Source organism: Phyllobates terribilis, unplaced genomic scaffold (assembly GCF_046119375.1).
Source record: "Phyllobates terribilis strain yellow unplaced genomic scaffold, ASM4611937v1 Scaffold_377__1_contigs__length_1856515, whole genome shotgun sequence".
Taxonomy (NCBI): domain Eukaryota; kingdom Metazoa; phylum Chordata; class Amphibia; order Anura; family Dendrobatidae; genus Phyllobates; species Phyllobates terribilis.
The window spans coordinates 246,331-267,555 of record NW_027363137.1 but is presented as its reverse complement, the minus strand read 5'-3'; the positions used below and the strand labels follow the sequence as shown (position 1 = coordinate 267,555).

Sequence of the window (21,225 nt, the reverse complement as noted above, 5' to 3'; positions counted from 1 at the left end):
TCTATCACATCACGCATCCTATTTGCCATTAATTTTGCGTAGATCTTATAATCACAGTTCAATAATGTTATTGGCCTCCAGTTTTTCAGACTCTTCAAATCACCCTTTTTCGGAATCAATACAACCATACCTGCACGCATACTACCTGCCACCTCCATATTTTCCCACATATACTTACAAAAATCCACAAAATCACTCCCAATCACATCCCACATCATGCGGTAAAATTCTACTGGAAGACCATCCTCCCCCGGCGTCTTATTCAAAGCCATACTACACATAACCTTCCATACTTCATCACTTGTCACAGCATCCATCAGCCTCTCTCTTTCCGCCTCATTCAATTTACTCTCTAACGTACTCAAAACATCATTCTCCAAACACTCATCCCTCCACTTTACAGCATACAAATCCTCATAAAACTTTGCCACTTCCTCACACATATCCTCTCCACTCACCTCGCTTCCATCTGCTCCATTCAACACACACATATTTTGCTTTTTCCCAAAAACCTTCTTGAAAAAAAAACGTGAACATTTTTCATCATACTCCAAATTATCAACTTTTGCTCTAAAGACAATACTCCTCCCTTTTTCCAACAAGAACTCATGAACCTCCTTTTTCACTTGTAAAATATCCTCCTCCACCTCCATCCCTCCCTCCCTCAATTTATACAAGAAACTTAAACGTGCATTTAAACTCACAAAATGTCTCCTCTTGACTGCTGCCATCTTATAACCCAAATTTTTGAAAAAAATTTTTGTCTGTTTTTTAACCCAATCCCACCACCCACAAACATTCCCAAAACCATTTTTACACTCACACCACTCCTCATACCGTCTTGCATATTCCTTTCTTACTTCCTCATACTCCAATAACTTAACATTCAACTTCCACAAACCTTTCCCAAACACCCCATTCACATTCACATCCAACTCACACGACATGCACACATGATCTGAAAACAAAACATTCTCCTGCTTATAGTCAACAGGAATCATATTTTTTGAAATAAAACAGTAATCCAATCTAGATTGTATTCTTCCACTTTCGGAAAAGAAGGTATTTAACAAAGGCCTCACTTTACATACACTTTGCATATCATGCAAATCAAAATCACTAACCAACTCTAACAAAGTTTTCCCAGACACATCCACATTCACTCTCCCCACATCACAATTCATATCACCCACAATCACCACAGGCATTCTTCCCGGAACAAAAAGTTTAATTTTTTCAAATAACTTTTTCCGGTCATTTTTCTCCACCGGCGCATAAACATTAATAACACAAAATTTAACATTTTTATACTCAAAATTTGCTAAAATGCACCTCCCCACATCAATCACCACATAATCACTCAAAACCACCTCCCTCCCTTTAACTAAAATCCCCACACCATCATTTTTATTACATGCACTCCCCGACCACACAGATGCTCCATGAGACCATTCATCTCCTCTCACCCCATCCACCACTCCACACTCTTGCAAACAAAAAATCGATGCATTCTTCATAGCCAAAAAATCAAAAATTGCAGCCCTCCTGGCCTTATTTTTAAACACTCTCACATTTTGTGAAATTATAGTAAAACCCATTTTTTCCTTTTTTAAACCTCCTAAAAAAAACGAAAACAGAAAAGTTACAAAAACACTACAAAAACTCCACTCACAAGAAAAAGCCTTTGACTTAAGTCAAAGCTTATAATAGGCATTATCACGCATATTGCAAGGCAACCTTAACCAGCACCCCCACTATCTTCTTCCACCATCTGAACCGAGCAACTCGTTTCCGAGCCGCTAGCAGCATCACCATCACCCCACCTTGCTTTCTTGGCACCCACTTTTCGCTGCGGTGCCTTGATATCTTCTTCATCATTTGCCCCACCACCCTCCCTGTGACATTTTCTACTCCCCCCACCCTCATCGGAGAAGTACTCCTCAATATTCTCAGGATCTGAAGGGTGTGATGACCCTTCCCCAGTTTCCATACAATCTGCAGCATCTACAACGTCCTGAAAGTCCAACGTATCCGGACACCTTCCTTCTCCCGCTGCATTCATCTGCCCCTCCATTCTCCTCAATTCTTTCACAAGCTCCTTCTCCATTTTAGGTGCCTTTTTCTCCTTCTGGTAAGCAGGCCTCAGACTCACATTTCAGGGGCAGACCTTTCACTCCGCCTCCTCTGCTCTCTCTCCATTCTAGCAGTTTCTCTTTCTATCTGCTGCAAAACCCTCCTCTCCTCCTCCTCCTTTTTCCTCTCCTTATCAGTTTTCCTGGGCACACCCTGCGGGCAATCTTTAAACATGTGCTCACCACTTCCACACATGTCACAAGCCTTGGGCTTCGGGCACGCACTTGCCACATGCCCCTCCTCTTTGCAGTTACGGCAACATTGCCCTTTCTTACATGCATCCTGCACATGTCCAAAGCAGTAACATTTCCTGCAATACATAGGCTGCCCTACATAGTAAAGGAAGCCCCTATGTCCCGCCACAGAAAAATTCGCAGGAGGATGTCTAAAGCCTCCCACACTTCCAGGATCCTTCTTCAGTTTCACCCGAAACTTGTATTTGCAGTTGAAAATACCTAAAGAATTAAACTGCTTTTCCCCTTTACGCACATAATCACAGTACCGTGCAAGGAAGCCTTCAAGCAATGCTGGCTCAGTAAAAGGGTTATAAACTGTTACCCACACAATCTTTTCTTGAAGTCCAAACAAGGGTTCAAACCACACCCCTTCCAAGAAAGGATCATCAGTGTGACTCCGAAGCCACTCAAACACATCAAGGCAGGTATTTTCTTCTACAAAAGTCACGTCATATGTACCTGATTTAGGAAACTCGTTGACGCTGTAGAAGTCGCCTCGTTTTGCTCCAGCTTTTCCTTCCAAAAGTTTCTCCACGATGAAGGACACATTATTCCTCTCGGAAACTGATGGATCCACTCCAATTCGGATAGTATTCTTCACGAAGTTCATCTTCAAAACCTGTCGGTATAATACCACAGAAAATCGCCAAATCCTTTCGCAAAAAGGCCTGGATTCCTCCAGAGAACTCGCACCTATCAGGCTGCAACCAAATGGTCTTAGCCAAAAGGCCGAGAAGCGATAACCAGAATTGGTTTCAAACTACGGAGCCACCCAAGGATCCTGAAAAGTCCATTTGTGGAGATGAGCTCCTGGACTCCCGTTAAGAAGACATGTTGTCAACCTCTAGATCCCTTACATGCCTGCACTTTTCGGCTTGCTGCTGCTGCAATCCACGCGTTTTAGATCTGCATAACTCCACCTCTTTAAACACAGCACCTTCACCCCCTGCTGTTCCCACCCGCCTCAACACCGTTGGAAGGGAGGAGAACCAATTAAGGCGGGGGGTGGGGTGGAACGAGCAGCTGTCTACCCTTAGCAGGAGGGCTCCTGATTACATACCTCTCCTGCTGCTGCTGCTGGCTGTCCAGCAGCAGACTGAAGGTGGCTGCTGCTGTGCACAGGTATATAAAGGCTCAGAGCCTATTATGACACGCGCAGCCAGCGTTCCATTGCCACATTCCATCTACTGCAGGCAGGATACCTGGCTGGCTGAATGTCGCTGAGAAGCTCACAGAGACCGCCATAAGCAACAGTTTAACAGAATGCCACAGACTAATCAACCAAACTTTTTGGGTTGGGTTCTCTTTTATAGTCTGCAGGCATTAAATGAAAGAAGTCAGTGTTCCAGCAGAAGGAGACAACGTTTCAGAAAAGGCATTGTAGCAAACCAAAAAAGAAATTTTAAGCGCAGCAGAGTAACCAGCGCACATACCTGTTAGCTCAGGTGAGTTTAAAAGGCTGCTGTTGATAACAAGGGCATTTGCTAAATAGATGGTGTGTGTGCAACAATATACTGAAAGGTCAATTATATTGTGCAGCTTATCTCACCACCTGTAGTTATTTAGGTGAAAGCTCCAAAATGCTTGCCTAATATGTCTGTTTATCCAAAAGGAAGTAAAAAGGGAGAGCTAGAAAGATAGCATTGCATCACATTACATGGCAATGCAATGCACAGTTGCTGAAGTTGAACCAAAATGAGCTTGTAATCTGGCTTCTGCAACTTTGAACATGAAAAATCCAATGAGGAGAAGAAAAGCAAAGCCAAAGAGTCCATCCCAAAATCCGACAAACAAGCAAAATGAACAAAAAACATTGAATTCAATTCTTTCTGATTTTAGAAACTGCATTAAAGAAGGGGTGCACCGGTCCTGGAGATACTGCAATACCAGGTCAATGCGTGGAGTGGACAGAGCAAGCTCTTTTTCCATCTCCCTGTTCTAAAAATCCATTTAATATATGGTCCCCAGATAGGGGACGTATCAGATATTAAACTGATAAGAACAGATACTACACTTGATCTTAGCCAAAAGGCCGAGAAGCGATAACCAGAATTGGTTTCAAACTACGGAGCCACCCAAGGATCCTGAAAAGTCCATTTGTGGAGATGAGCTCCTGGACTCCCGTTAAGAAGACATGTTGTCAACCTCTAGATCCCTTACATGCCTGCACTTTTCGGCTTGCTGCTGCTGCAATCCACGCGTTTTAGATCTGCATAACTCCACCTCTTTAAACACAGCACCTTCACCCCCTGCTGTTCCCACCCGCCTCAACACCGTTGGAAGGGAGGAGAACCAATTAAGGCGGGGGGTGGGGTGGAACGAGCAGCTGTCTACCCTTAGCAGGAGGGCTCCTGATTACATACCTCTCCTGCTGCTGCTGCTGCTGGCTGTCCAGCAGCAGACTGAAGGTGGCTGCTGCTGTGCACAGGTATATAAAGGCTCAGAGCCTATTATGACACGCGCAGCCAGCGTTCCATTGCCACATTCCATCTACTGCAGGCAGGATACCTGGCTGGCTGAATGTCGCTGAGAAGCTCACAGAGACCGCCATAAGCAACAGTTTAACAGAATGCCACAGACTAATCAACCAAACTTTTTGGGTTGGGTTCTCTTTTATAGTCTGCAGGCATTAAATGAAAGAAGTCAGTGTTCCAGCAGAAGGAGACAACGTTTCAGAAAAGGCATTGTAGCAAACCAAAAAAGAAATTTTAAGCGCAGCAGAGTAACCAGCGCACATACCTGTTAGCTCAGGTGAGTTTAAAAGGCTGCTGTTGATAACAAGGGCATTTGCTAAATAGATGGTGTGTGTGCAACAATATACTGAAAGGTCAATTATATTGTGCAGCTTATCTCACCACCTGTAGTTATTTAGGTGAAAGCTCCAAAATGCTTGCCTAATATGTCTGTTTATCCAAAAGGAAGTAAAAAGGGAGAGCTAGAAAGATAGCATTGCATCACATTACATGGCAATGCAATGCACAGTTGCTGAAGTTGAACCAAAATGAGCTTGTAATCTGGCTTCTGCAACTTTGAACATGAAAAATCCAATGAGGAGAAGAAAAGCAAAGCCAAAGAGTCCATCCCAAAATCCGACAAACAAGCAAAATGAACAAAAAACATTGAATTCAATTCTTTCTGATTTTAGAAACTGCATTAAAGAAGGGGTGCACCGGTCCTGGAGATACTGCAATACCAGGTCAATGCGTGGAGTGGACAGAGCAAGCTCTTTTTCCATCTCCCTGTTCTAAAAATCCATTTAATATATGGTCCCCAGATAGGGGACGTATCAGATATTAAACTGATAAGAACAGATACTACACTTGATCTTAGCCAAAAGGCCGAGAAGCGATAACCAGAATTGGTTTCAAACTACGGAGCCACCCAAGGATCCTGAAAAGTCTATTTGTGGAGATGAGCTCCTGGACTCCCGTTAAGAAGACATGTTGTCAACCTCTAGATCCCTTACATGCCTGCACTTTTCGGCTTGCTGCTGCTGCAATCCACGCGTTTTAGATCTGCATAACTCCACCTCTTTAAACACAGCACCTTCACCCCCTGCTGTTCCCACCCGCCTCAACACCGTTGGAAGGGAGGAGAACCAATTAAGGCGGGGGGTGGGGTGGAACGAGCAGCTGTCTACCCTTAGCAGGAGGGCTCCTGATTACATACCTCTCCTGCTGCTGCTGCTGCTGGCTGTCCAGCAGCAGACTGAAGGTGGCTGCTGCTGTGCACAGGTATATAAAGGCTCAGAGCCTATTATGACACGCGCAGCCAGCGTTCCATTGCCACATTCCATCTACTGCAGGCAGGATACCTGGCTGGCTGAATGTCGCTGAGAAGCTCACAGAGACCGCCATAAGCAACAGTTTAACAGAATGCCACAGACTAATCAACCAAACTTTTTGGGTTGGGTTCTCTTTTATAGTCTGCAGGCATTAAATGAAAGAAGTCAGTGTTCCAGCAGAAGGAGACAACGTTTCAGAAAAGGCATTGTAGCAAACCAAAAAAGAAATTTTAAGCGCAGCAGAGTAACCAGCGCACATACCTGTTAGCTCAGGTGAGTTTAAAAGGCTGCTGTTGATAACAAGGGCATTTGCTAAATAGATGGTGTGTGTGCAACAATATACTGAAAGGTCAATTATATTGTGCAGCTTATCTCACCACCTGTAGTTATTTAGGTGAAAGCTCCAAAATGCTTGCCTAATATGTCTGTTTATCCAAAAGGAAGTAAAAAGGGAGAGCTAGAAAGATAGCATTGCATCACATTACATGGCAATGCAATGCACAGTTGCTGAAGTTGAACCAAAATGAGCTTGTAATCTGGCTTCTGCAACTTTGAACATGAAAAATCCAATGAGGAGAAGAAAAGCAAAGCCAAAGAGTCCATCCCAAAATCCGACAAACAAGCAAAATGAACAAAAAACATTGAATTCAATTCTTTCTGATTTTAGAAACTGCATTAAAGAAGGGGTGCACCGGTCCTGGAGATACTGCAATACCAGGTCAATGCGTGGAGTGGACAGAGCAAGCTCTTTTTCCATCTCCCTGTTCTAAAAATCCATTTAATATATGGTCCCCAGATAGGGGACGTATCAGATATTAAACTGATAAGAACAGATACTACACTTGATCTTAGCCAAAAGGCCGAGAAGCGATAACCAGAATTGGTTTCAAACTACGGAGCCACCCAAGGATCCTGAAAAGTCTATTTGTGGAGATGAGCTCCTGGACTCCCGTTAAGAAGACATGTTGTCAACCTCTAGATCCCTTACATGCCTGCACTTTTCGGCTTGCTGCTGCTGCAATCCACGCGTTTTAGATCTGCATAACTCCACCTCTTTAAACACAGCACCTTCACCCCCTGCTGTTCCCACCCGCCTCAACACCGTTGGAAGGGAGGAGAACCAATTAAGGCGGGGGGTGGGGTGGAACGAGCAGCTGTCTACCCTTAGCAGGAGGGCTCCTGATTACATACCTCTCCTGCTGCTGCTGCTGCTGGCTGTCCAGCAGCAGACTGAAGGTGGCTGCTGCTGTGCACAGGTATATAAAGGCTCAGAGCCTATTATGACACGCGCAGCCAGCGTTCCATTGCCACATTCCATCTACTGCAGGCAGGATACCTGGCTGGCTGAATGTCGCTGAGAAGCTCACAGAGACCGCCATAAGCAACAGTTTAACAGAATGCCACAGACTAATCAACCAAACTTTTTGGGTTGGGTTCTCTTTTATAGTCTGCAGGCATTAAATGAAAGAAGTCAGTGTTCCAGCAGAAGGAGACAACGTTTCAGAAAAGGCATTGTAGCAAACCAAAAAAGAAATTTTAAGCGCAGCAGAGTAACCAGCGCACATACCTGTTAGCTCAGGTGAGTTTAAAAGGCTGCTGTTGATAACAAGGGCATTTGCTAAATAGATGGTGTGTGTGCAACAATATACTGAAAGGTCAATTATATTGTGCAGCTTATCTCACCACCTGTAGTTATTTAGGTGAAAGCTCCAAAATGCTTGCCTAATATGTCTGTTTATCCAAAAGGAAGTAAAAAGGGAGAGCTAGAAAGATAGCATTGCATCACATTACATGGCAATGCAATGCACAGTTGCTGAAGTTGAACCAAAATGAGCTTGTAATCTGGCTTCTGCAACTTTGAACATGAAAAATCCAATGAGGAGAAGAAAAGCAAAGCCAAAGAGTCCATCCCAAAATCCGACAAACAAGCAAAATGAACAAAAAACATTGAATTCAATTCTTTCTGATTTTAGAAACTGCATTAAAGAAGGGGTGCACCGGTCCTGGAGATACTGCAATACCAGGTCAATGCGTGGAGTGGACAGAGCAAGCTCTTTTTCCATCTCCCTGTTCTAAAAATCCATTTAATATATGGTCCCCAGATAGGGGACGTATCAGATATTAAACTGATAAGAACAGATACTACACTTGATCTTAGCCAAAAGGCCGAGAAGCGATAACCAGAATTGGTTTCAAACTACGGAGCCACCCAAGGATCCTGAAAAGTCCATTTGTGGAGATGAGCTCCTGGACTCCCGTTAAGAAGACATGTTGTCAACCTCTCGATCCCTTACATGCCTGCACTTTTCGGCTTGCTGCTGCTGCAATCCACGCGTTTTAGATCTGCATAACTCCACCTCTTTAAACACAGCACCTTCACCCCCTGCTGTTCCCACCCGCCTCAACACCGTTGGAAGGGAGGAGAACCAATTAAGGCGGGGGGTGGGGTGGAACGAGCAGCTGTCTACCCTTAGCAGGAGGGCTCCTGATTACATACCTCTCCTGCTGCTGCTGCTGCTGGCTGTCCAGCAGCAGACTGAAGGTGGCTGCTGCTGTGCACAGGTATATAAAGGCTCAGAGCCTATTATGACACGCGCAGCCAGCGTTCCATTGCCACATTCCATCTACTGCAGGCAGGATACCTGGCTGGCTGAATGTCGCTTTGAAGCTCACAGAGACCGCCATAAGCAACAGTTTAACAGAATGCCACAGACTAATCAACCAAACTTTTTGGGTTGGGTTCTCTTTTATAGTCTGCAGGCATTAAATGAAAGAAGTCAGTGTTCCAGCAGAAGGAGACAACGTTTCAGAAAAGGCATTGTAGCAAACCAAAAAAGAAATTTTAAGCGCAGCAGAGTAACCAGCGCACATACCTGTTAGCTCAGGTGAGTTTAAAAGGCTGCTGTTGATAACAAGGGCATTTGCTAAATAGATGGTGTGTGTGCAACAATATACTGAAAGGTCAATTATATTGTGCAGCTTATCTCACCACCTGTAGTTATTTAGGTGAAAGCTCCAAAATGCTTGCCTAATATGTCTGTTTATCCAAAAGGAAGTAAAAAGGGAGAGCTAGAAAGATAGCATTGCATCACATTACATGGCAATGCAATGCACAGTTGCTGAAGTTGAACCAAAATGAGCTTGTAATCTGGCTTCTGCAACTTTGAACATGAAAAATCCAATGAGGAGAAGAAAAGCAAAGCCAAAGAGTCCATCCCAAAATCCGACAAACAAGCAAAATGAACAAAAAACATTGAATTCAATTCTTTCTGATTTTAGAAACTGCATTAAAGAAGGGGTGCACCGGTCCTGGAGATACTGCAATACCAGGTCAATGCGTGGAGTGGACAGAGCAAGCTCTTTTTCCATCTCCCTGTTCTAAAAATCCATTTAATATATGGTCCCCAGATAGGGGACGTATCAGATATTAAACTGATAAGAACAGATACTACACTTGATCTTAGCCAAAAGGCCGAGAAGCGATAACCAGAATTGGTTTCAAACTACGGAGCCACCCAAGGATCCTGAAAAGTCCATTTGTGGAGATGAGCTCCTGGACTCCCGTTAAGAAGACATGTTGTCAACCTCTAGATCCCTTACATGCCTGCACTTTTCGGCTTGCTGCTGCTGCAATCCACGCGTTTTAGATCTGCATAACTCCACCTCTTTAAACACAGCACCTTCACCCCCTGCTGTTCCCACCCGCCTCAACACCGTTGGAAGGGAGGAGAACCAATTAAGGCGGGGGGTGGGGTGGAACGAGCAGCTGTCTACCCTTAGCAGGAGGGCTCCTGATTACATACCTCTCCTGCTGCTGCTGCTGCTGGCTGTCCAGCAGCAGACTGAAGGTGGCTGCTGCTGTGCACAGGTATATAAAGGCTCAGAGCCTATTATGACACGCGCAGCCAGCGTTCCATTGCCACATTCCATCTACTGCAGGCAGGATACCTGGCTGGCTGAATGTCGCTGAGAAGCTCACAGAGACCGCCATAAGCAACAGTTTAACAGAATGCCACAGACTAATCAACCAAACTTTTTGGGTTGGGTTCTCTTTTATAGTCTGCAGGCATTAAATGAAAGAAGTCAGTGTTCCAGCAGAAGGAGACAACGTTTCAGAAAAGGCATTGTAGCAAACCAAAAAAGAAATTTTAAGCGCAGCAGAGTAACCAGCGCACATACCTGTTAGCTCAGGTGAGTTTAAAAGGCTGCTGTTGATAACAAGGGCATTTGCTAAATAGATGGTGTGTGTGCAACAATATACTGAAAGGTCAATTATATTGTGCAGCTTATCTCACCACCTGTAGTTATTTAGGTGAAAGCTCCAAAATGCTTGCCTAATATGTCTGTTTATCCAAAAGGAAGTAAAAAGGGAGAGCTAGAAAGATAGCATTGCATCACATTACATGGCAATGCAATGCACAGTTGCTGAAGTTGAACCAAAATGAGCTTGTAATCTGGCTTCTGCAACTTTGAACATGAAAAATCCAATGAGGAGAAGAAAAGCAAAGCCAAAGAGTCCATCCCAAAATCCGACAAACAAGCAAAATGAACAAAAAACATTGAATTCAATTCTTTCTGATTTTAGAAACTGCATTAAAGAAGGGGTGCACCGGTCCTGGAGATACTGCAATACCAGGTCAATGCGTGGAGTGGACAGAGCAAGCTCTTTTTCCATCTCCCTGTTCTAAAAATCCATTTAATATATGGTCCCCAGATAGGGGACGTATCAGATATTAAACTGATAAGAACAGATTTTTTTTTTTTTTTTTTTCCCTCAGATGGGGAAATCCACGGTCTATAGTCACGACCAAAGGAACTTCCTTCCAAACAGCTGCATCATCTCAACGACACAAATGCTGCTCCCATCATCACCGGAAAAATTTTTATTTCTTCTTTTTAAACCTTACACAGAAAACAAGATCAAGAAGTATTTACAAAATATCTCCACTTTTTAACTTTCCATATTCCCTCCGCATCCACTTCCCCTCTCCTCTTTTTGTCCCATAAGAAACACACATACATCTTCCCCATAATCACCTTCACACTATCCTTTACAGCAATTTCCTTCCTTTTAAACACATACACATTCCTCACATCCCATAACACTTCCTTTATACACGCAAGCATCAACCACAAGACTCTTTCCTTCGTCCCATCACATATTCCCAAACCAAACATAAACAACTCAAAGGACAACAAATTCACACCACACAATTCTTTACACAAAGGCCCCATTCTCCCAATCACATCTCTAGCATACTGGCAATTCCAAAAAACATGCAACACACTTTCCCTTCCACCACAGCCATTTCTTGGACACGTTTCACTCCTCACTAAACCTCTATTCCTCTGAAACTCTCTTACTGGCAACACTCCATGCAAAGACTGCCACACAACCTCACTCTGCTTATTTGTCATACCACCCATCCGCACCTTCTTCCATACTTTTTGCACATCACACCCTCTCACCAAATTTATTCCACTCTCCATTTCTCTACACTCAATCATCCTGTACACAGCCTTCTTATTTCCCAACAACCTCACATCCACATCACACAACTCATACTTCACCAAAAACTTATAAACCCACACATACCACACGGGCACCTCAAAAGCAACCGGACACCGCAAATCCCTCTCTCTCCACTTCAAACGAAAAGAATAAGCCCCAAATAAATATCCACACATACATGAAAACTTTCCATCGCCCATAATCACTTTCAGCACAAACACCACAATATTCACACCCAAAAAAACTTCTAAATTTGGAAAACCCAAACCACCTTTCTCCATACGCTTCACCAACACTTCCCTCCGCGCCCTCTCCATTTTAGAATTCCACAAAAAAACAAACAAAATCCTATTCAATCCTCTCAAAACCATATAACCTGGTGGAAACACAACTGCAACATATAAAAAAATAGGCAACACCACGCTTTTAATGACTAAGATTTTTCCAAAGAAAGTAAGGCTTCTCAACTTCCAAAAACATAACTTCTTTTCAACCTTCTCTTTCGCGTCATCCCAACTTTCTTTCCCATCCAATCTTTCTGAAAACTTCACTCCCAAAACCTTAATGGGCCCATTCACTACGTTCACACCTACATCTCTACTCAAAATACCACTTCCAAAAACCTTACACTCACTCTTTTCCCAATTCACTTTAAATGCAGACGCACCACAAAAGATAGACACTAACAACTTCACCCGCCTCACCGAACATTCAGAATCACATAATACACACACGTCATCCATATAACCACTCACCTTCCACTCTCTTCCTCCACCTCCCGGCACTTGCACACCTCGAACCACTTTATCCTTCCTCAACATACACAACAAAGGTTCAATTGCACAAATAAAAGCCACAGGGGATAACGGACACCCCTGCCTCACGCCCGAATGCACATTCACTCTCCTACCGACATAACCGTTCATTAAAACACAACTATAAATATCTGTATATAGACTTCTCACTCTCCCAACAAAATCAGCAGGAAAACCCATTCTCAGCAACACTCTAAACAAAAAACCATGCGACAACCTATCATACGCCTTTTCAAAATCCAGGCTCAACAAAAACACACTCTTCTTCCGGCTCATACAATCCCATAGACAATCTCTCAATATACACACACACTCGTGAATCCGTCTCCCAGGTACTGCACAACACTGCTCATCCCCAATCACACTCTCTATCACATCACGCATCCTATTTGCCATTAATTTTGCGTAGATCTTATAATCACAGTTCAATAATGTTATTGGCCTCCAGTTTTTCAGACTCTTCAAATCACCCTTTTTCGGAATCAATACAACCATACCTGCACGCATACTACCTGCCACCTCCATATTTTCCCACATATACTTACAAAAATCCACAAAATCACTCCCAATCACATCCCACATCATGCGGTAAAATTCTACTGGAAGACCATCCCCCCCCGGCGTCTTATTCAAAGCCATACTACACATAACCTTCCATACTTCATCACTTGTCACAGCATCCATCACCCTCTCTCTTTCCGCCTCATTCAATTTACTCTCTAACGTACTCAAAACATCATTCTCCAAACACTCATCCCTCCACTTTACAGCATACAAATCCTCATAAAACTTTGCCACTTCCTCACACATATCCTCTCCACTCACCTCGCTTCCATCTGCTCCATTCAACACACACATATTTTGCTTTTTCCCAAAAACCTTCTTGAAAAAAAAACGTGAACATTTTTCATCATACTCCAAATTATCAACTTTTGCTCTAAAGACAATACTCCTCCCTTTTTCCAACAAGAACTCATGAACCTCCTTTTTCACTTGTAAAATATCCTCCTCCACCTCCATCCCTCCCTCCCTCAATTTATACAAGAAACTTAAACGTGCATTTAAACTCACAAAATGTCTCCTCTTGACTGCTGCCATCTTATAACCCAAATTTTTGAAAAAATTTTTGTCTGTTTTTTAACCCAATCCCACCACCCACAAACATTCCCAAAACCATTTTTACACTCACACCACTCCTCATACCGTCTTGCATATTCCTTTCTTACTTCCTCATACTCCAATAACTTAACATTCAACTTCCACAAACCTTTCCCAAACACCCCATTCACATTCACATCCAACTCACACGACATGCACACATGATCTGAAAACAAAACATTCTCCTGCTTATAGTCAACAGGAATCATATTTTTTGAAATAAAACAGTAATCCAATCTAGATTGTATTCTTCCACTTTCGGAAAAGAAGGTATTTAACAAAGGCCTCACTTTACATACACTTTGCATATCATGCAAATCAAAATCACTAACCAACTCTAACAAAGTTTTCCCAGACACATCCACATTCACTCTCCCCACATCACAATTCATATCACCCACAATCACCACAGGCATTCTTCCCGGAACAAAAAGTTTAATTTTTTCAAATAACTTTTTCCGGTCATTTTTCTCCACTGGCGCATAAACATTAATAACACAAAATTTAACATTTTTATACTCAAAATTTGCTAAAATGCACCTCCCCACATCAATCACCACATAATCACTCAAAACCACCTCCCTCCCTTTAACTAAAATCCCCACACCATCATTTTTATTACATGCACTCCCCGACCACACAGATGCTCCATGAGACCATTCATCTCCTCTCACCCCATCCACCACTCCACACTCTTGCAAACAAAAAATCGATGCATTCTTCATAGCCAAAAAATCAAAAATTGCAGCCCTCCTGGCCTTATTTTTAAACACTCTCACATTTTGTGAAATTATAGTAAAACCCATTTTTTCCTTTTTTAAACCTCCTAAAAAAAAACGAAAACAGAAAAGTTACAAAAACACTACAAAAACTCCACTCACAAGAAAAAGCCTTTGACTTAAGTCAAAGCTTATAATAGGCATTATCACGCATATTGCAAGGCAACCTTAACCAGCACCCCCACTATCTTCTTCCACCATCTGAACCGAGCAACTCGTTTCCGAGCCGCTAGCAGCATCACCATCACCCCACCTTGCTTTCTTGGCACCCACTTTTCGCTGCGGTGCCTTGATATCTTCTTCATCATTTGCCCCACCACCCTCCCTGTGACACTTTCTACTCCCCCCACCCTCATCGGAGAAGTACTCCTCAATATTCTCAGGATCTGAAGGGTGTGATGACCCTTCCCCAGTTTCCATACAATCTGCAGCATCTACAGCGTCCTGAAAGTCCAACGTATCCGGACACCTTCCTTCTCCCGCTGCATTCATCTGCCCCTCCATTCTCCTCAATTCTTTCACAAGCTCCTTCTCCATTTTAGGTGCCTTTTTCTCCTTCTGGTAAGCAGGCCTCAGACTCACAGTTTCAGGGGCAGACCTTTCACTCCGCCTCCTCTGCTCTCTCTCCATTCTAGCAGTTTCTCTTTCTATCTGCTGCAAAACCCTCCTCTCCTCCTCCTCCTTCTTCCTCTCCTTATCAGTTTTCCTGGGCACACCCTGCGGGCAATCTTTAAACATGTGCTCACCACTTCCACACATGTCACAAGCCTTGGGCTTCGGGCACGCACTTGCCACATGCCCCTCCTCTTTGCAGTTACGGCAACATTGCCCTTTCTTACATGCATCCTGCACATGTCCAAAGCAGTAACATTTCCTGCAATACATAGGCTGCCCTACATAGTAAAGGAAGCCCCTATGTCCCGCCACAGAAAAATTCACAGGAGGATGTCTAAAGCCTCCCACACTTCCAGGATCCTTCTTCAGTTTCACCCGAAACTTGTATTTGCAGTTGAAAATACCTAAAGAATTAAACTGCTTTTCCCCTTTACGCACATAATCACAGTACCGTGCAAGGAAGCCTTCAAGCAATGCTGGCTCAGTAAAAGGGTTATAAACTGTTACCCACACAATCTTTTCTTGAAGTCCAAACAAGGGTTCAAACCACACCCCTTCCAAAAAAGGATCATCAGTGTGACTCCGAAGCCACTCAAACACATCAAGGCAGGTATTTTCTTCTACAAAAGTCACGTCATATGTACCTGATTTAGGAAACTCGTTGACGCTGTAGAAGTCGCCTCGTTTTGCTCCAGCTTTTCCTTCCAAAAGTTTCTCCACGATGAAGGACACATTATTCCTCTCGGAAACTGATGGATCCACTCCAATTCGGATAGTATTCTTCACGAAGTTCATCTTCAAAACCTGTCGGTATATTACCACAGAAAATCGCCAAATCCTTTCGCAAAAAGGCCTGGATTCCTCCAGAGAACTCGCACCTATCAGGCTGCAACCAAATGGTCTTAGCCAAAAGGCCGAGAAGCGATAACCAGAATTGGTTTCAAACTACGGAGCCACCCAAGGATCCTGAAAAGTCCATTTGTGGAGATGAGCTCCTTGACTCCCGTTAAGAAGACATGTTGTCAACCTCTAGATCCCTTACATGCCTGCACTTTTCGGCTTGCTGCTGCTGCAATCCACGCGTTTTAGATCTGCATAACTCCACCTCTTTAAACACAGCACCTTCACCCCCTGCTGTTCCCACCCGCCTCAACACCGTTGGAAGGGAGGAGAACCAATTAAGGCGGGGGGTGGGGTGGAACGAGCAGCTGTCTACCCTTAGCAGGAGGGCTCCTGATTACATACCTCTCCTGCTGCTGCTGCTGCTGGCTGTCCAGCAGCAGACTGAAGGTGGCTGCTGCTGTGCACAGGTATATAAAGGCTCAGAGCCTATTATGACACGCGCAGCCAGCGTTCCATTGCCACATTCCATCTACTGCAGGCAGGATACCTGGCTGGCTGAATGTCGCTGAGAAGCTCACAGAGACCGCCATAAGCAACAGTTTAACAGAATGCCACAGACTAATCAACCAAACTTTTTGGGTTGGGTTCTCTTTTATAGTCTGCAGGCATTAAATGAAAGAAGTCAGTGTTCCAGCAGAAGGAGACAACGTTTCATAAAAGGCATTGTAGCAAACCAAAAAAGAAATTTTAAGCGCAGCAGAGTAACCAGCGCACATACCTGTTAGCTCAGGTGAGTTTAAAAGGCTGCTGTTGATAACAAGGGCATTTGCTAAATAGATGGTGTGTGTGCAACAATATACTGAAAGGTCAATTATATTGTGCAGCTTATCTCACCACCTGTAGTTATTTAGGTGAAAGCTCCAAAATGCTTGCCTAATATGTCTGTTTATCCAAAAGGAAGTAAAAAGGGAGAGCTAGAAAGATAGCATTGCATCACATTACATGGCAATGCAATGCACAGTTGCTGAAGTTGAACCAAAATGAGCTTGTAATCTGGCTTCTGCAACTTTGAACATGAAAAATCCAATGAGGAGAAGAAAAGCAAAGCCAAAGAGTCCATCCCAAAATCCGACAAACAAGCAAAATGAACAAAAAACATTGAATTCAATTCTTTCTGATTTTAGAAACTGCATTAAAGAAGGGGTGCACCGGTCCTGGAGATACTGCAATACCAGGTCAATGCGTGGAGTGGACAGAGCAAGCTCTTTTTCCATCTCCCTGTTCTAAAAATCCATTTAATATATGGTCCCCAGATAGGGGACGTATCAGATATTAAACTGATAAGAACAGATACTACACTTGATCTTAGCCAAAAGGCCGAGAAGCGATAACCAGAATTGGTTTCAAACTACAGAGCCACCCAAGGATCCTGAAAAGTCCATTTGTGGAGATGAGCTCCTGGACTCCCGTTAAGAAGACATGTTGTCAACCTCTAGATCCCTTACATGCCTGCACTTTTCGGCTTGCTGCTGCTGCAATCCACGCGTTTTAGATCTGCATAACTCCACCTCTTTAAACACAGCACCTTCACCCCCTGCTGTTCCCACCCGCCTCAACACCGTTGGAAGGGAGGAGAACCAATTAAGGCGGGGGGTGGGGTGGAACGAGCAGCTGTCTACCCTTAGCAGGAGGGCTCCTGATTACATACCTCTCCTGCTGCTGCTGCTGCTGGCTGTCCAGCAGCAGACTGAAGGTGGCTGCTGCTGTGCACAGGTATATAAAGGCTCAGAGCCTATTATGACACGCGCAGCCAGCGTTCCATTGCCACATTCCATCTACTGCAGGCAGGATACCTGGCTGGCTGAATGTCGCTGAGAAGCTCACAGAGACCGCCATAAGCAACAGTTTAACAGAATGCCACAGACTAATCAACCAAACTTTTTGGGTTGGGTTCTCTTTTATAGTCTGCAGGCATTAAATGAAAGAAGTCAGTGTTCCAGCAGAAGGAGACAACGTTTCAGAAAAGGCATTGTAGCAAACCAAAAAAGAAATTTTAAGCGCAGCAGAGTAACCAGTGCACATACCTGTTAGCTCAGGTGAGTTTAAAAGGCTGCTGTTGATAACAAGGGCATTTGCTAAATAGATGGTGTGTGTGCAACAATATACTGAAAGGTCAATTATATTGTGCAGCTTATCTCACCACCTGTAGTTATTTAGGTGAAAGCTCCAAAATGCTTGCCTAATATGTCTGTTTATCCAAAAGGAAGTAAAAAGGGAGAGCTAGAAAGATAGCATTGCATCACATTACATGGCAATGCAATGCACAGTTGCTGAAGTTGAACCAAAATGAGCTTGTAATCTGGCTTCTGCAACTTTGAACATGAAAAATCCAATGAGGAGAAGAAAAGCAAAGCCAAAGAGTCCATCCCAAAATCCGACAAACAAGCAAAATGAACAAAAAACATTGAATTCAATTCTTTCTGATTTTAGAAACTGCATTAAAGAAGGGGTGCACCGGTCCTGGAGATACTGCAATACCAGGTCAATGCGTGGAGTGGACAGAGCAAGCTCTTTTTCCATCTCCCTGTTCTAAAAATCCATTTAATATATGGTCCCCAGATAGGGGACGTATCAGATATTAAACTGATAAGAACAGATACTACACTTGATCTTAGCCAAAAGGCCGAGAAGCGATAACCAGAATTGGTTTCAAACTACGGAGCCACCCAAGGATCCTGAAAAGTCCATTTGTGGAGATGAGCTCCTGGACTCCCGTTAAGAAGACATGTTGTCAACCTCTAGATCCCTTACATGCCTGCACTTTTCGGCTTGCTGCTGCTGCAATCCACGCGTTTTAGATCTGCATAACTCCACCTCTTTAAACACAGCACCTTCACCCCCTGCTGTTCCCACCCGCCTCAACACCGTTGGAAGGGAGGAGAACCAATTAAGGCGGGGGGTGGGGTGGAACGAGCAGCTGTCTACCCTTAGCAGGAGGGCTCCTGATTACATACCTCTCCTGCTGCTGCTGCTGCTGGCTGTCCAGCAGCAGACTGAAGGTGGCTGCTGCTGTGCACAGGTATATAAAGGCTCAGAGCCTATTATGACACGCGCAGCCAGCGTTCCATTGCCACATTCCATCTACTGCAGGCAGGATACCTGGCTGGCTGAATGTCGCTGAGAAGCTCACAGAGACCGCCATAAGCAACAGTTTAACAGAATGCCACAGACTAATCAACCAAACTTTTTGGGTTGGGTTCTCTTTTATAGTCTGCAGGCATTAAATGAAAGAAGTCAGTGTTCCAGCAGAAGGAGACAACGTTTCAGAAAAGGCATTGTAGCAAACCAAAAAAGAAATTTTAAGCGCAGCAGAGTAACCAGCGCACATACCTGTTAGCTCAGGTGAGTTTAAAAGGCTGCTGTTGATAACAAGGGCATTTGCTAAATAGATGGTGTGTGTGCAACAATATACTGAAAGGTCAATTATATTGTGCAGCTTATCTCACCACCTGTAGTTATTTAGGTGAAAGCTCCAAAATGCTTGCCTAATATGTCTGTTTATCCAAAAGGAAGTAAAAAGGGAGAGCTAGAAAGATAGCATTGCATCACATTACATGGCAATGCAATGCACAGTTGCTGAAGTTGAACCAAAATGAGCTTGTAATCTGGCTTCTGCAACTTTGAACATGAAAAATCCAATGAGGAGAAGAAAAGCAAAGCCAAAGAGTCCATCCCAAAATCCGACAAACAAGCAAAATGAACAAAAAACATTGAATTCAATTCTTTCTGATTTTAGAAACTGCATTAAAGAAGGGGTGCACCGGTCCTGGAGATACTGCAATACCAGGTCAATGCGTGGAGTGGACAGAGCAAGCTCTTTTTCCATCTCCCTGTTCTAAAAATCCATTTAATATATGGTCCCCAGATAGGGGACGTATCAGATATTAAACTGATAAGAACAGATCAGGTTTCAACATATTTTATTATGTGCGTAAAAGATGGTTTACAATCAAAAACAGCAACACAAACAATACATTAATAAAACACAGAATTCCACCCATAAAAACCCCATATACGATTAGCATCCCTCCTCCCAATACATTTGACATCCCTCAAGTAATAAATATACATCTGACTAAAAGCAATTTTAAGACAATCGTTCACAGAAATAGCATCACGTTTAAAAAGTAAAATATTGCGTGCCTTCCAAAGGGCGTCTTTAAAACAGTTAATCATACACCAACATATACAATACTGTTGAGGGGTCGGACATTTAAAAAGGCCATATAAAACATATTCATGGTTAAAATCTCTTAAACCGCAAGTCCATTTTAAAAGAATCCCAACTTTGTGCCAAAGTTCCTGTGCAAATGGGCAATTCCACATAAGGTGCAAGGTGGTTTCGTCATTAACACATGAGTCTCTGGGGCATTTTGCTCTGGCCACCAGGCCTCTCCTGTGTTGAAACTCTCTGGTGGGGAGGCACTGGTGGACCACCATCCATGCGATGTCCTTATGTCCATTTGCTAAGAATTTCCCGAAGACATTCTTCCAAACTTGCTTTGATCTCTCTTCTGAGAAATTTACTATGGGGGTCACATCTTCATTCCTCCTCAGAAAAGATAAAAGCTTCTTGCGGTCTTTAAAAATGTCCATATTAAAATCACCAAGGCTATAAAATCGAACAGTCTTTTCTAAGATTGCTTGGTGTTTGGGGGGGCATAGTAAAACAGGGGAATTCAACGACAACTTAAACCATCTTTTAAAAATCATCCCACAAGTATATTTTAAAAAATAACTTAGCGCACTATTACCATTAAAATGTTTGAAACAAAAGCAGAAATAATTTAAATACAAATAAATATGTAAATCGGGGACATCCCTTCCGCCGTTCATTTTATTCTTCCTCATTATTTCTCTCCTTAATTTTTCCATTTTGGAGTTCCATAAAAACATAAAGATCATCCTAGTCATTTTTTTAATTAAAACATCAGAGGGGGGGTACACCATAGCTATATACAGTATGAGGGGTAACAACACTGATTTTATAATTAAAATTTTCCCCTCCATTGTTAGGGACCTCAAACCCCAAAATGATATTTTCTTTGACATTTTTTCTATGACATTCTCCCAGCTTTGAGTTCCCACATTCTCCTCGTTAAAAACAACTCCAAGAATTTTTACATTGTCTCGTTTTATAGTGAGCTGCGGGAGTTGGGCGGTGTCCCAGGATCCCAAAGTCAGACATTCAGATTTATTTAAATTAAGTTTAAACCCGGATGCCTGGGAAAAAAATTCAATGCGCAACACCGCCCTCCGGAGGGAAGCAGGGTCCACGCACACAACCGTC

The 21,225-nt window shown here is 43.3% G+C and overlaps 9 non-coding genes across 9 annotated transcripts; all 9 read right to left on the bottom strand.

Moving 5' to 3' along the window:
• Nucleotides 1–4,222: 4,222 nt before the first annotated feature.
• Nucleotides 4,223–4,413, bottom strand: LOC141223656 (U2 spliceosomal RNA). The gene has a single exon (XR_012291221.1). It is a non-coding gene; the product is annotated as a U2 spliceosomal RNA (small nuclear RNA).
• A 1,115-nt stretch (nucleotides 4,414–5,528) lies between these two features.
• Nucleotides 5,529–5,719, bottom strand: LOC141223644 (U2 spliceosomal RNA). The gene has a single exon (XR_012291210.1). It is a non-coding gene; the product is annotated as a U2 spliceosomal RNA (small nuclear RNA).
• Nucleotides 5,720–6,834: 1,115 nt separating this feature from the next.
• On the bottom strand, nucleotides 6,835–7,025 carry LOC141223633 (U2 spliceosomal RNA). The gene has a single exon (XR_012291199.1). It is a non-coding gene; the product is annotated as a U2 spliceosomal RNA (small nuclear RNA).
• Nucleotides 7,026–8,140: 1,115 nt separating this feature from the next.
• LOC141223621 (U2 spliceosomal RNA) lies at nucleotides 8,141–8,331 on the bottom strand. The gene has a single exon (XR_012291188.1). It is a non-coding gene; the product is annotated as a U2 spliceosomal RNA (small nuclear RNA).
• Nucleotides 8,332–9,446: 1,115 nt separating this feature from the next.
• Nucleotides 9,447–9,637, bottom strand: LOC141223610 (U2 spliceosomal RNA). The gene has a single exon (XR_012291177.1). It is a non-coding gene; the product is annotated as a U2 spliceosomal RNA (small nuclear RNA).
• A 1,115-nt stretch (nucleotides 9,638–10,752) lies between these two features.
• Nucleotides 10,753–10,939, bottom strand: LOC141223777 (U2 spliceosomal RNA). The gene has a single exon (XR_012291330.1). It is a non-coding gene; the product is annotated as a U2 spliceosomal RNA (small nuclear RNA).
• A 6,134-nt stretch (nucleotides 10,940–17,073) lies between these two features.
• On the bottom strand, nucleotides 17,074–17,264 carry LOC141223598 (U2 spliceosomal RNA). Its single transcript, XR_012291166.1, has one exon. It is a non-coding gene; the product is annotated as a U2 spliceosomal RNA (small nuclear RNA).
• A 1,115-nt stretch (nucleotides 17,265–18,379) lies between these two features.
• On the bottom strand, nucleotides 18,380–18,570 carry LOC141223587 (U2 spliceosomal RNA). The gene has a single exon (XR_012291155.1). It is a non-coding gene; the product is annotated as a U2 spliceosomal RNA (small nuclear RNA).
• Nucleotides 18,571–19,685: 1,115 nt separating this feature from the next.
• Nucleotides 19,686–19,875, bottom strand: LOC141223766 (U2 spliceosomal RNA). Its single transcript, XR_012291322.1, has one exon. It is a non-coding gene; the product is annotated as a U2 spliceosomal RNA (small nuclear RNA).
• Between the last annotated feature and the right edge of the window lie 1,350 nt (nucleotides 19,876–21,225).